Source organism: Salmo salar, chromosome ssa10 (genome assembly GCF_905237065.1).
Source record: "Salmo salar chromosome ssa10, Ssal_v3.1, whole genome shotgun sequence".
Lineage (NCBI taxonomy): Eukaryota > Metazoa > Chordata > Actinopteri > Salmoniformes > Salmonidae > Salmo > Salmo salar.
The window spans coordinates 114,342,951-114,356,774 of NC_059451.1; positions in this window are offsets into that span (position 1 = coordinate 114,342,951).

A 13,824-nucleotide genomic window follows, 5' to 3' on the forward strand; every position below is an offset into this window, starting at 1 on the left:
TGACCTAAATTGGGATATGCTTAACACCCTACAATCTAAGCTAGATGCCCTAAATCTCACACAAATTATCAAGGAACCTACCAGGTACAACCCCAAATCCGTAAACATGGGCACCCTCATAGATATCATCCTGACCAACTTGCTCTCTAAATCACCTCTGCTGTTTTCAACCAGGATCTCAGCGATCACTGCCTCATTGCCTGCGTCCGTACTGGGTCCGCGGTCAAACGACCACCCCTCATCACTGTCAAACGCTCCCTAAAACACTTCTGCAAGCAGGCCTTTCTAATCGACCTGGCCCGGGTATCCTGGAAGGATATTGACCTCATCCCGTCAGTAGAGGATGCCTGGTTGTTCTTTAAAAGTGCTTTCCTCACCATCTTAAATAAGCATGCCACTTTCAAAAAATGTAGAGCTAAGAGCAGATATAGCCCTTGGTTCACTCCAGACTTTACTGCCCTTGACCAGTACAAAAACACCCTGTGGCGTACTGCACTAGCTTCAAATAGTCCCCGTGATATGCAACTTTTCAGGGAAGTCAGGAACAAATACACACAGTCAGTTAGGAAAGCAAAGGCTAGCTTTTTCAAACAGAAATTTGCACCCTGCAGCACTAATTCCCAAAAAGTTTTGGGACACTGTAAAGTCCATTTTGAATAAGAGTACTTCCTCCCAGCTGCCCACTGCACTGAGACAAGGAAACACTCACTGATAAATCCACGATAGTCATGCGTTCCACCTGGCTACCCCAACCCCAACCCCGGCCAACAGCTCTATACCCCCCGCAGCAACTGGTCCACCCCCCCCCGCTTCTCCTTCCCCCTAATCCAGACAGCTGATGTTCTGAAAGAGCTGCAAAATCTGGATCCCTACAAATCAGCTGGGCTAGACAATCTGGACCCTCTCTTCCTAAAATTATCCGCCGCCATTGTTGCAACCCCTATTACTAGTCTGTTCAACCTCTTTCGTATCGTCTGAGATTCCTAAAGATTTCTAAAGTCTTTGAAAGCCAAGTGAACAAACAGATCACCGACCATTTCGAATCCCACCGTACCTTCTCCGCTATGCAATCTGGTTTCCGTGCTGGTCACGGTTGCACCTCAGCCATGCTTAAGGTCCTAAACGATATTATAACCACCATCGACAAAAGACAATACTGTGCAGCCGTCTTCATTGACCTGTCCAAGGCTTTCAACTCTGTCAATCACCGTATTCTTATTGGCAGACTCAACAGCCTTGGTTTCTCTAATGACTGCCTCTCCACTAACTACTTCTCAGATAGAGTTCAGTGTGTCAAATCGGAGGGCCTGTTGTCCGGACCTCTGGCAGTCTCTATGGGGTGCCACAGGGTTAAATTCTCGGGCCGACTCTTTTCTCTGTATGTATCAATGATGTCGCTCTAGCTGCGGGTGATTCTTTGATCCACCTCTACGCAGACGACACCATTCTGTTTACATCTGACCCTTCTTTGCACACTGTTTTAACAAACATCTAAACGAGCTTCAACGCCATACAACACTCCTTCCGTGGCCTCCAACTGCTCTTAAATGCTAGTCAAACGAAATGCATGCTTTTCAACTGAACGCTGCCCGAACTGACTTTGGTGATGTCATTTATAAAATAGCCTCCAACACTCTACTCAGCAAATTGGATGCAGTCTATCACAGTGCCATCCGTTTTGTCACCAAAGCCCCATACACCACCCACCACTGCGACCTGTATGCTCTCGTTGGCTGGTCCTCGCTACATATTCGTCACCAAACCCACTGGCTCCAGGTCATCTATAAGTCTTTGCTAGGTAAAGCTCCACCTTATCTCAGCTCACTGGTCACCATAGCAACACCAACATGTAGCACGCGCTCCAGCAGGTATATTTCACTGATCATCCCCAAAGCCAACACCTTCTTTGGCTACCTTTCCTTCCAGTTCTCTGCTGTGAATGACTGGAACGAATTGCAAAAATCACTGAAGTTGGAGACTTATGTCTCCCTCACGTCAGCTGTCAGAGCAGCTTACTGATTGCTGCAGCTGTACACAGCCCATCTGTAAATAGCCCATCCAACCAACTACCTACCTCATCCCCATATTTGTTTTTGTTTTTCTGCTCTTTTGCATATCAGTATTTCTACTTGCACATCATCATCTGCACATATAGCACTCCAGTGTAAATTGCTAAATTGTAATTACTTTGCCACTATTGGCCTATTTATTGACTTACCTCCTTACTTCATTTGCACAGACTGTATACAGATTTTCTATTGTGTTATTGACTGTACGTTTGTTTATCCCATGTGTTTCTGTGTTGTTTTTGTCGCAATGGTTTGCTTTATCTTGGCCAGGTCGCAGTTGTAAATGAGAACTTGTTCTCAACTGGCCCACCTGGTTAAATAAAGGTGAAATAAAAAAAATTAAATAAAATACCGTCCGAGGTTTAAAACCAGCCAAATAACAATAGACTTTGAACGTGTTACAATACTTCCCACTTATACTGTATGTTTTAAGGGAAAGTAGCGTTTGGGTAAGCATTATATTATGTGGTCATACTGAGGTATTAAAGCCTCTGCATAGCAGATCAACGATTAAGGCATCAGAACAAAAGACTGGCTGGGATTCTAGAATGCGCTATTGGAATTCACAATTTGCAGAATTAGAATGAGTAAATCTTGCTCGGAGCAGGCAGTGTGCTATGAAGTAGTCAGGGAGTATGCATGTTGAATATGAACTTTGGCTAATATCCAAGCCGTGCAAATCATTCTGCCTTATACTTACACGCTGCTTCTTGTTTTTTTCCCCCCATGTGTAATTTCATTATGCAATATTTTTTATTATGTTCACAACCCTAAGTGGAAGTTGCTTTGCAGCGTGCACAATTCCCATAGTTGCCCATTCAATAGCTAGAGTGTTTGACTTCTTTCCTTTGAAGTTGAACTGTGTGAAGAGGAGGAAACCTTGAATTACAGATGAGTCTGTCCAGACACATGTATATTGTAGAATAAGTCTAATGTCATGGAACTACACAGTTACCACTTATAGGTGATTTGCCAGTCAGCCTACCTGTCTGATTGCCTGGTGGTCTATCGATCTGCCTATACATTACCCACCTGTCTATACAGTCTGCTCAGCTGTCAGTTAGTCCGTCAGCCTGCCTTACATGTTGACCAAACCGGCTCCGTGTGTGTGTCCGCAAGTTGTTGTTGATTTTGTCTAGCCGCAAGAAGGTTAAAATACCAAAACCAACTGTGAACCAACTATATCCTGCCTGTTTGGCCCTGTCCGGGGGTATCATCGGATGGGGCCACAGTGTCTTCTGAGCCCTCCTGTCTCAGCCTCCAGTATTTATGCTGCAGTAGTTTATGTGTCGGGGGGCTAGGGTCAGTCTGTTACATCTGGAGTATTTCTCTTGTCTTATCCGGTGTCCTGTGTGAATTTAAATATGCTCTCTCTAATTCTCTCTTTCTCTCTTTCTCTCTTTCTGTCTTTCTCTCGGAGGACCATGCCTCAGGACTACCTGGTATGATGACTCCTTGCTGTCCCCAGTCCACCTGGCCGTGCTGCTCCAGTTTCAACTGTTCTGCCTGCGGCTATGGAACCCTGACCTGTTCACCGGACGTGCTTGTTGCACCCTCGACAACTACTATGATTATTATTATTTGACCATGCTGGTCATTTATGAACATTTTAACATTTTAACATCTTGACCATGTTCTGTTATAATATCCACCCTGCACAGCCATAAGAGGACTGGCCACCCCTCATAGCCTGGTTCCTCTCTAGGTTTCTTCCTAGGTTTTTGGCCTTTCTAGGGAGTTTTTCCTAGGGAGTTTTTCCTAGCCACCGTGCTTCTTTCACATGCTTTGCTTGCTGTTTGGGGTTTTAGGCTGGGTTTCTGTACAGCACTTTGAGATATAAGCTGATGTACGAAAGGCTATATAAATACATTTGATTTGATTTGATATATTAATTTGGGGACAGGTCGAAACACACATGAAACATATATGGACATTTAGCTAGCTTGCTGTTGCTAGCTAATTTGTCCTGGAAGATAAACATTGGGTTGTTATTTTACCTGAAATGCAAATGGTCCTTTCTTTTGCTGGATCTTTTATGACTTACACAAAAACGTGTGTTCTCTACTACAACAATTAATCCACAGATAAAAGGGGAAACTAGTGATTTTTTATTTAGATTTTAGGCTTCTACTTCCAGCTTATAGATACTACACTGCTCAAAAAAATAAAGGGAACACTAAAATAACACATCCTAGATCTGAATGAATGAAATAATCTTATTAAATACTTTTATCTTTACATAGTTGAATGTGCTGACAACAAAATCACACAAAAATAATCAATGGAAGTCCAATTTATCAACCCATGGAGGTCTGGATTTGGAGTCACAGTCAAAATTAAAGTGGAAAACCACACTACAGGCTGATCCAACTTTGATGTAATGTGCTTAAAACAAGTCAAAATGAGGCTCAGTAGTGTGTGTGGCCTCCACGTGCCTGTATGACCTCCCTACAACGCCTGGGCATGCTCCTGATGAGGTGGCGGATGGTCTCCTGAGGGATCTCCTCCCAGACCTGGACTAAAGCATCCGCCAACTCCTGGACAGTCTGTGGTGCAACGTGGCGTTGGTGGATGGAGCGAGACATGATGTCCCAGATGTGCTCAATTGGATTCAGGTCTGGGGAACGGGCGGGCCAGTCCATAGCATCAATGCCTTCCTCTTGCAGGAACTGCTGACACACTCCAGACACATGAGGTCTAGCAATGTCTTGCATTAGGAGGAACCCAGGGCCATCTGCACCAGCATATGGTCTCACAAGGGGTCTGAGGATCTCATCTCGGTACCTAATGGCAGTCAGGCTACCTCTGGCGAGCACATGGAGGGCTGTGCGGCCCCCCAAAGAAATGCCACCCCACACCATGACTGACCCACCGCCAAACCGGTCATGCTGGAGGATGTTGCAGGCAGCAGAACGTTCTCCACGGCGTCTCCAGACTGTCACGTCTGTCACATGTGCTCAGTGTGAACCTGCTTTCATCTGTGAAGAGCACAGGGCGCCAGTGGCGAATTTGCCAATCTTGGTGTTCTCTGGCAAATGCCAAACGTCCTGCACGGTGTTGGGCTGTAAGCACAACCCCCACCTGTGGACGTCGGGCCCTCATACCACCCTCATGGAGTCTGTTTCTGACCGTTTGAGCAGACACATGCACATTTGTGGCCTGCCGGAGGTCATTTTGCAGGGCTGTGGCAGTGCTCCTCCTTGCACAAAGGCAGAGGTAGCGGTCCTGCTGCTGGGTTGTTGCCCTCCTACGGCCTCCTCCACTTCTCCTGATGTACTGGCCTGTCTCCTGGTAGCGCCTCCATGCTCTGGACACTACGCTGACAGACACAGCAAACCTTCTTGCCACAGCTCGCATTGATGTGCCATCCTGGATGAGCTGCACTACTTGAGCCACTTGTGTGGGTTGTAGACTCCGTCTCATGCTACCACTAGAGTGAAAGCACCGCCAGCATTCAAAAGTGACCAAAACATCAGCCAGGAAGCATAGGAACTGAGAAGTGGTCTGTGGTTACCACCTGCAGAACCACTCCTTTATTGGGGGTGTCTTGCTAATTGCCTATAATTTCCACCTGTTGTCTATTCCATTTGCACAACAGCATGTGAAATTTATTGTCAATCAGTGTCGCTTCCTAAGTGGACAGTTTGATTTCACAGAAGTGTGATTGACTTGGAGTTATATTGTGTTGTTTAAGTGTTCCCTTTATTTTTTTGAGCAGTATATATACATCTTACGGACACAGTGTATTTTACAATAGTTATATTTTGTTTGTTTTTAATCCCATCCTTCAACTACCTTCAACCCCTCCCATCTATCTCTGAAAACCATTCAGTTTTGATTCCTATTTGCCATATATTTTTAATTGTGCTGTTTCACAAAAGTTCTGAACCTATATACATTTTACGGACACAGTATATTTTACATTGGTTAACTTGTTGTTTTTAGTCCCACCCTTCAGCTACCCTCAACCCCTCCCATCTATCTCTGAACACCATCCAGTTTTGATTCCTATTTGCCATATATTTTTAATTGTGCTGTTTCACAAAAGTTCTGAACCTATATACATTTTACGGACAGTGTATACTTTGTTGTTTATCACAATTTTCTTTAACCAATTTTGGTCTTTAATGCAGGGCTGACAGACAAGTTCCTTACTTTTCCCCCTTTCACTTGCCTCTTAGTTGGTTGTAATTTTGGGTAGAGCAGACATTTCCATATATTTTTGTTAGCTGCATGTCTGACATAACTCCACCAGTCCTATTTATGATATAATTTACAAAGATTATACCTTTTAGAAACTTTTTTTTAGAAGCATTTTGGCATAATCGTAATAAAGGGAAAAAGGCCATTCTTGAACATGGGTTGAGACATTTTTACTAATCTGCTAGATCAGTAGTTCCCAAACTTGTTATAGACCCGTACACCTTCAAACATTCAACCTCCAGCTACGTACCCCCTCTAGCACCAGGGTCAGCGCACTCTGAAATGTTGTTTTTTGTCATCGATGTCAGGCTGCCACACACACATTATACGATACATTTATTAAACATACGAATGAGTGTGAGTTTTTGTCACAACCCGGATCGTGGTAAGTGACAAAGAGCTCTTATAGAACCAGGGCACAAATAATAATATAATAATAATCAATAATTTTGCTCTTTATTTAGCCATCTTACATATAAAACCTTAGTTGTTCATAAAACATTGTGAATAATTCACCACAGGTTAATGAGAAGGGTGTGCTTGAAGGGATGCACATAACTCTGCAATGTTGGGTTGTATTGGAGAGAGTCTCAGTCTTTAATCATTTTCCACACACAGTCTGTGCCTGTGTTTAGTTTTCATACTAGTGAAGACCGAGAATCCATTCTCACATAGGTACATGGTTGCAAAGGGCATCAGTGTCTTAACAACGTGATTGCCAAGGCAAGAAACTCTGAGTGCAGCCCTATCTAGAAATCTGGCAGTGGCTTCTGATTAAATACAATTTTCACAGAACCGCTTGTTGCAATTTCAATGAGGCTCTCTTGTTCAGATATCGGTAAGTGGACTGGAGGCAGGGCATGAAAGGGATAACGAATCCAGTTGTTTGTGTCGTCCGTTTCAGGAAAGTACCTGCGTAATTGCGCACCCAGCTCACTCAGGTGCTACGCTATATCACATTTGACATTGTCTGTAAGCTTGAGTTCCTTTGCACACAAAAAAACATACAAAGATGGAAAGACCTGTGTGTTCTTGTTAATGCAGACAGAAAAGAGCTCCAACTTCTTAATCATAGCCTCAATTTTGTCCCGCACATTGAATATAGTTTCAGAGAGTCCCTGTAATCCTAGATTCAGATCATTCAGGCGAGAAAAAACATCACCCAGATTGGCCAGTCGTGTGAGAAACTCGTCATCATGCAAGCGGTCAGACAAGTGAAAATTATGGTAAGTAAAGAAACTTTAAGCTCGTCTCTCAATTAAAAAAATATGTCAATACTTTGCCCCTTGATAACCAGCGTATTTCTGTATGTTGTAAAAGTGTTACATGGTCGCTGCCCATATCATTGCATAATGCAGAAAATACACGAGAGTTCAGGGGCCTTGCTTGAAAAAAGTTAACCATTTTCACTGTAGTGTCCAAAACGTCCTTCAAGGTGTCAGGCATTCCCTTGGCAGCAAGAGCCTCTTGGTGGATGCTGCAGTGTACCCAAATGGCGTCGGGAGCAACTGCTTGCATGCGTGTTACCACTCCACTATGTCTCCCTGTCATGGCTTTTGCGCCATCAGTACAGATACCAACACATCTTGACCACCAAAGTCCATTTGATGTTACAAAGCTGTCCAGTACTTTCAAAATATCCTCTCATGTTGTCCTGGTTTCCATTGGTTTGCAGAAGAGGATGTCTTCCTTAATTGACCCCCCATAAACGTAACGGACATATAGCAGGAGTTGTGCCAGGCCTGCCACGTCTGTTGACTCATCCATGCAACTTTTCAGGGAAGTTAGGAACCAGGCAGTTAGGAAAGCTAAGGCTAGCTTTTTCAAGCAGATATTTTCATCCTGCAGCACAAACTCAAAAAAGTTCTGGGACACTGTAAAGTCCACGGAGAATAAGAGCACCTCCTCCCAGCTGCCCACAGCACTGAGGTTAGGAAACACTGTCACCACCGATAAATCCACTATTATTGAGAATTTCAATAAGCATTTTTCTACGGCTGGCCATGCTTTCCACCTGGCTACCCCTACCCTGGTCAACTGCCCTGCACTCCCCACAGCAACTCGCCCAAGCCTCCCTGATTTCTCCTTCACCCAAATCCAGATAGCTGATGTTCTGAAAGAGCTGCAAAATCTGGACCCCTACAAATCAGCCGGGCTAGACAATCTTGACCCTCTCTTTCTAAAATTATCTGCCGAAATTGTTGCAACCCCTGCAGACTCAACAGCCTTGGTTTCTCAAATGATTGCCTCGCCTGGTTCACCAACAACTTCTCTGATAGAGTTGGCAGGTGCCACAGGGTTCAATTCTCGGGCTGGCTCTCTTCTCTGTATACATCAATGATGTCGCTTTTGCTGCTGGTGATTCTCTGATCCACCTCCACGCAGACAACACCATTCTGTATACTTCTGGCCCTTCATTGAGCACTGTGTTAACTAACCTCCAGACGAGCTTCAATGCCATACAACTCTCCTTCTGTGGCCTCCAACTGCTCTTAAATGCAAGTAAAACTAAATGCATGCTCTTCAACCGATCACTGCCCGCACCTCCCCGCCTGTCCAGCCCCACTACTCAGGACGGCTCTGACTTAGAATATGTGGACAACTACAAATACCTAGGTGTCTGGTTAGACTGTAAACTCTCCTTCCAGACTCACATTAAGCATCTCCAATCCAAAATTAAATCTAGAGTCGGCTTCCTATTTCGCAACAAAGCATCTTTCACTCATGCTGTCAAACATACCCTCGTAAAACTGATCATCCTAACGATCCTCGACTTCGACGATGTCATTTACAAAATAGCCTCCAACACTTTACTCAACAAATTGGATGCAGTCTATCACAGTGCCATCCGTTTTGTCACGAAAGCCCCATATACTACCCACCACTGTGATGTGTTCGCTCTCATTGGCTGGCCCTCGCTTCACTCTCGTCATCAAACCTACTGGCTCCAGGTCATCTACAAGTCTCTGCTAGGTAAAGCCCCACCTTATCTCAGTTCACTGGTCACCATAGCAGCACCCACTCGTAGCACACGCTCCAGCAGGTATATCTCACTGGTCACCCCCAAAGCCAATTCATCCTTTGGCCGCCTTTCCTTCCAGTTCTCTGCTGCCAATGATTGGAACGAACTGCAAAAATCACTGAAGCTGGAGACTCATATCTCCCTCACTAGCTTTAAGCACCAACTGTCAGAGCAGCTCACAGATCACTGCACCTGTACATAGTCAATCTGTAAACAGCCCATCCAACTACCTCATCCCCATACTGTATTTATTTATTTATCTTGCTCCTTTGCACTCCAGTATCTCTACTTGCTGTCACATGTATCTTCGTCTTCTGACGATAATGCGAAATCGTCATCGGAAAAGGTAGACCAATACGCAGCAGGTGTGCAGTTGTTCATTTTGAACATTTAATGAAATCAACACGAATACAAAAACAACAAAACGAACGATAAACTGACAGTCTGCAAAGCATAGGCTCAACACAGAACAATCACCCACAAATCACACACACAAACACACCCTAATATATGGGACTCTCAATCAAAGGCAGATAGACAACACCTGCCTTCAACTGAGAGTCCCAACCCCAATTAACCAAACATAGAAACACACACACCAGACTAACCATAGAAGACAAACACATAGACCATCAACCAAAAACCCGGAAATACTAAATCAAACACCCTTTACACAAACACACCACCCCAAACCACATAAAACAAATATCCTCTGCCACGTCCTGACCAAACTACAAAACAATTAACCTTATACTGGCTAGGACGTGACAGTACCCCCCCCTTAAAGGTGCTACCCCAGAAGCACCTTAACAAAAAATAACCCCAAGCAACACCAAAAAAAAATCCCCTTTTCTAAAGGGAGGGAAGGGAGGGTGGCTGCCGTCAACGACGGCACTGTGCTAAACCCCCCCTCCCCAACCCACCTATTTCTGGATGTGGCTCCGGCTCAGGCCGTTCCAGGCTGTCGGGGCAGTCTGGCAGCTCGGGACAGTCTGGGCAGTCTGGCAGCTCGGGACAGTCTGGCAACTCGGGGCAGTCTGGCAACTCGGGGCAGTCTGGGCAGTCTGGCAACTCGGGACAGTCTGGGCAGTCTGGCAACTCGGGACAGTCTGGCAACTCGGGACAGTCTGGGCAGTCTGGCAACTCGGGACAGTCTGGGCAGTCTGGCCACTCCGGCAGTTCAGGGCAGTCTGGCCACTCCGGCAGTTCAGGGCAGTCTGGCCACTCCGGCAGTTCAGGGCAGTCTGGCCACTCCGGCAGTTCAGGGCAGTCTGGCCACTCCGGCAGTTCAGGGCAGTCTGGCCACTCCGGCAGTTCAGCGCAGTCTGGCCACTCCGGCAGTTCAGCGCAGTCTGGCTACTCCGGCAGTTCAGCGCAGTCTGACCTCTCTGGCGACTGTTGACTGGCGGGCAGCTCTGACGACTGTTGACTGGCGGGCAGCTCTGACGACTGTTGACTGGCGGGCAGCTCTGACGACTGTTGACTGGCGGGCAGCTCTGACGACTGTTGACTGGCGGGCAGCTCTGACGACTGTTGACTGGCGGGCAGGTCTGACGACTGTTGACTGGCGGGCAGCTCTGGTGATGACTGTTGACTGGCGGGCAGCTCTGGTGACGACTGTTGACTGGCGGGCAGCTCTGGTGACGACTGTTGACTGGCGGGCAGCTCTGGTGACGACTGTTGACTGGCGGGCAGCTCTGGTGACGACTGTTGACTGGCGGGCAGCTCTGGTGACGACTGTTGACTGGCGGGCAGCTCTGGTGACGACTGTTGACTGGCGGGCAGCTCTGGTGACTGTTGACTGGCGTGGCTGGGTTGACGCACTTGTAGCCTGGTGCGTGGTGCTGGTACTGGGCTTACCAGATTATGTACACGCACCTCCAGGCTAGTGCGGGAGCGGGAACAGGACGAGTCGGACTGGGTTGACGCACTTCCGGGTCCGCACGAGAGACAGGAGCTGGAAACCCAGGGCTATGGAGGCGCACAGTCGGTCTCGATCTTACCTCCTGCACAACCCGTCTTGGCTGGATGGAACTAGTAGCCCTGTACGAGCGGGGTGCTCGTACAGGGCAGACTGGGCTGTGCAGGGGCCTGATGGTAGCCGTGCGTAGAGCGGGAGTTGGGTAGCCTGGTCCTCGGAGGCGTACCGGCGACCAGATGCGCTGCGCAGGCATCCTCCTACCAGGCTGGATGCCCGCTCTAGCACGGCACCTGCGAGGGGCTGGAATAACGCGCACCGGACTGTGCGTGCGTATGGGTGAAATAGTGCGCTCCTCAGCAAAACATAGCGCTCTCCACCCCATACGCTCCTCCATATAACCACGGGTAGCTGGCTTCCGGCTCTTCTTACGCCTAGCCAAACTACCCGTGTGCCCCCCCCAAAACATTTCTTGGGGGTGCCTCTCGTGCTTCTCCCTCAGCGCGTACTTGGCCTCGTACCTCCGCCTCTCTGCCTTGGCTGCCTCAATTTCCCACTGCGGGCGGCGATAATCCTCAGCCTGGTGCCAAGGTCCGGCCCCGTCCAGAACTTCCTCCCAGGTCCACTTCTCCCGCCAGTCCAACTCGAATTCCCTCTGCTCCTTCTTCTGCTGCTTGGTCCTTGAGTGGTGGGTGATTCTGTCACATGTATCTTCGTCTTCTGACGATAATGCGAAATCGTCATCGGAAAAGGTAGACCAATACGCAGCAGGTGTGCAGTTGTTCATTTTGAACATTTAATTAAATCAACACGAATACAAAAACAACAAACAAGAAAACGAACGATAAACTGACAGTCTGCAAAGCATAGGCTCAACACAGAACAATCACCCACAAATCACACACACAAACACACCCTAATATATGGGACTCTCAATCAAAGGCAGATAGACAACACCTGCCTTCAACTGAGAGTCCCAACCCCAATTAACCAAACATAGAAACACACACACCAGACTAACCATAGAAGACAAACACATAGACCATCAACCAAAAACCCGGAAATACTAAATCAAACACCCTTTACACAAACACACCACCCCAAACCACATAAAACAAATACCCTCTGCCACGTCCTGACCAAACTACAAAACAATTAACCTTATACTGGCCAGGACGTGACACTTGCACATTTATCTTCTGCACATCTACCATTCCAGTTTTTAATTGCTTTATTGTAATTACTTCGCCACTATGGCCTATTTATTGCCTTAACTCCCTTATCTTACCTCATTTGCACTCACTGTATATAGATTTTTTGTTTTCTTTTTCCCTGCTGTATTATTGACTGTATGTTTTGTTTATTCCATGTGTAACTCTGTGTTGTTGTATATGTCGAAATGCTATGCTTTATCTTGGCCAGGTTGCAGTTGCAAATGAGAACTTGTTCTCAACTAGACTACCTGGCTAAATAAAGGTGAAATACAAGAAAAAATAAACAAATCCAGCTGTAACGCATAGAATTCACTGAGTTGTATGCGAAGCAGTAATTGTTTCAAAACAGTGTTGTTTGATGGAGACATTGTCTGTATATTTTTTGGGGCCATTTCCCCCAGCATTGTCCCAGCCATATCCGCGGCAGCAGGAAGAATTAAATCCTCCACAATAGTATGGGCTTGCCTGTCCTAGCCCCTCGGTAGCTCACCATATAAGACACTTCTAGCCCCTTCTTATTAATGGTATCTGTTGCTTTTATACATGTATTACTACTCGAAAATCGTCGTTATTCTCGCTCAAAAAACTCCCTTGGCTTATTTTTCAAATTGTCATGTTTCGTTTCTAAATGTCTGCGCAAGAGTGAAGGTTTCCCGTGAGAGAGTAACGGTTAATGTGATTGGATGCTAATTATTTGACTAGGCTACCTGTATTTGACATTGTGTTGTTATTTCGCTGAACACTAGATGGTTGAATTTTATTTTTGGCAGTGAAATGACTATTGGAATATTCTTTGCTCATATAATTTAAAAAACAAGTCGCTAGGTGTAGGCAAGGCCATAAGAAAATATGTAAACTGAGATATGACTAAAGATGATTTGTCCACAAGTATCTGACCTATTTTTGCTAACTTTCCATTAAAATGTGTTGTAGTGAGATAATTTATTTCTTTCAGGATATAAATACTGAGTATGTCCACATCACCGTCAGACCATTTTATTGGTTAACTACACGGTAATGTAAAAAAATAATATTTTAGAGATTCGATGCATAATATGGTGCACTCTTCATAATTTGGTTGTAATCCAGAGGGTAGAAAAATTATCTACATCCTCTATTAGTCTGTGGAGAGATCCAAATTGTGGATTTAAAAGAAAACATGAATCATCAGTTTACAATGACACCTTAGTTTTTAAGTCCTGTATTTCTAATCCCATGATATTATTGTTGGATCTGATTTGAATAGCTAACATTTCGATGGCAATAATAAATAGATATGCCGATGGTGGACAACCTTATTTTACTCCTCTTGACAGTTTAATATTTTCTGAGAAGCAGCCATTATTAACTATTTTACACCTAGGGTTACTATATATAACTTTAACCCATTTTATAAAA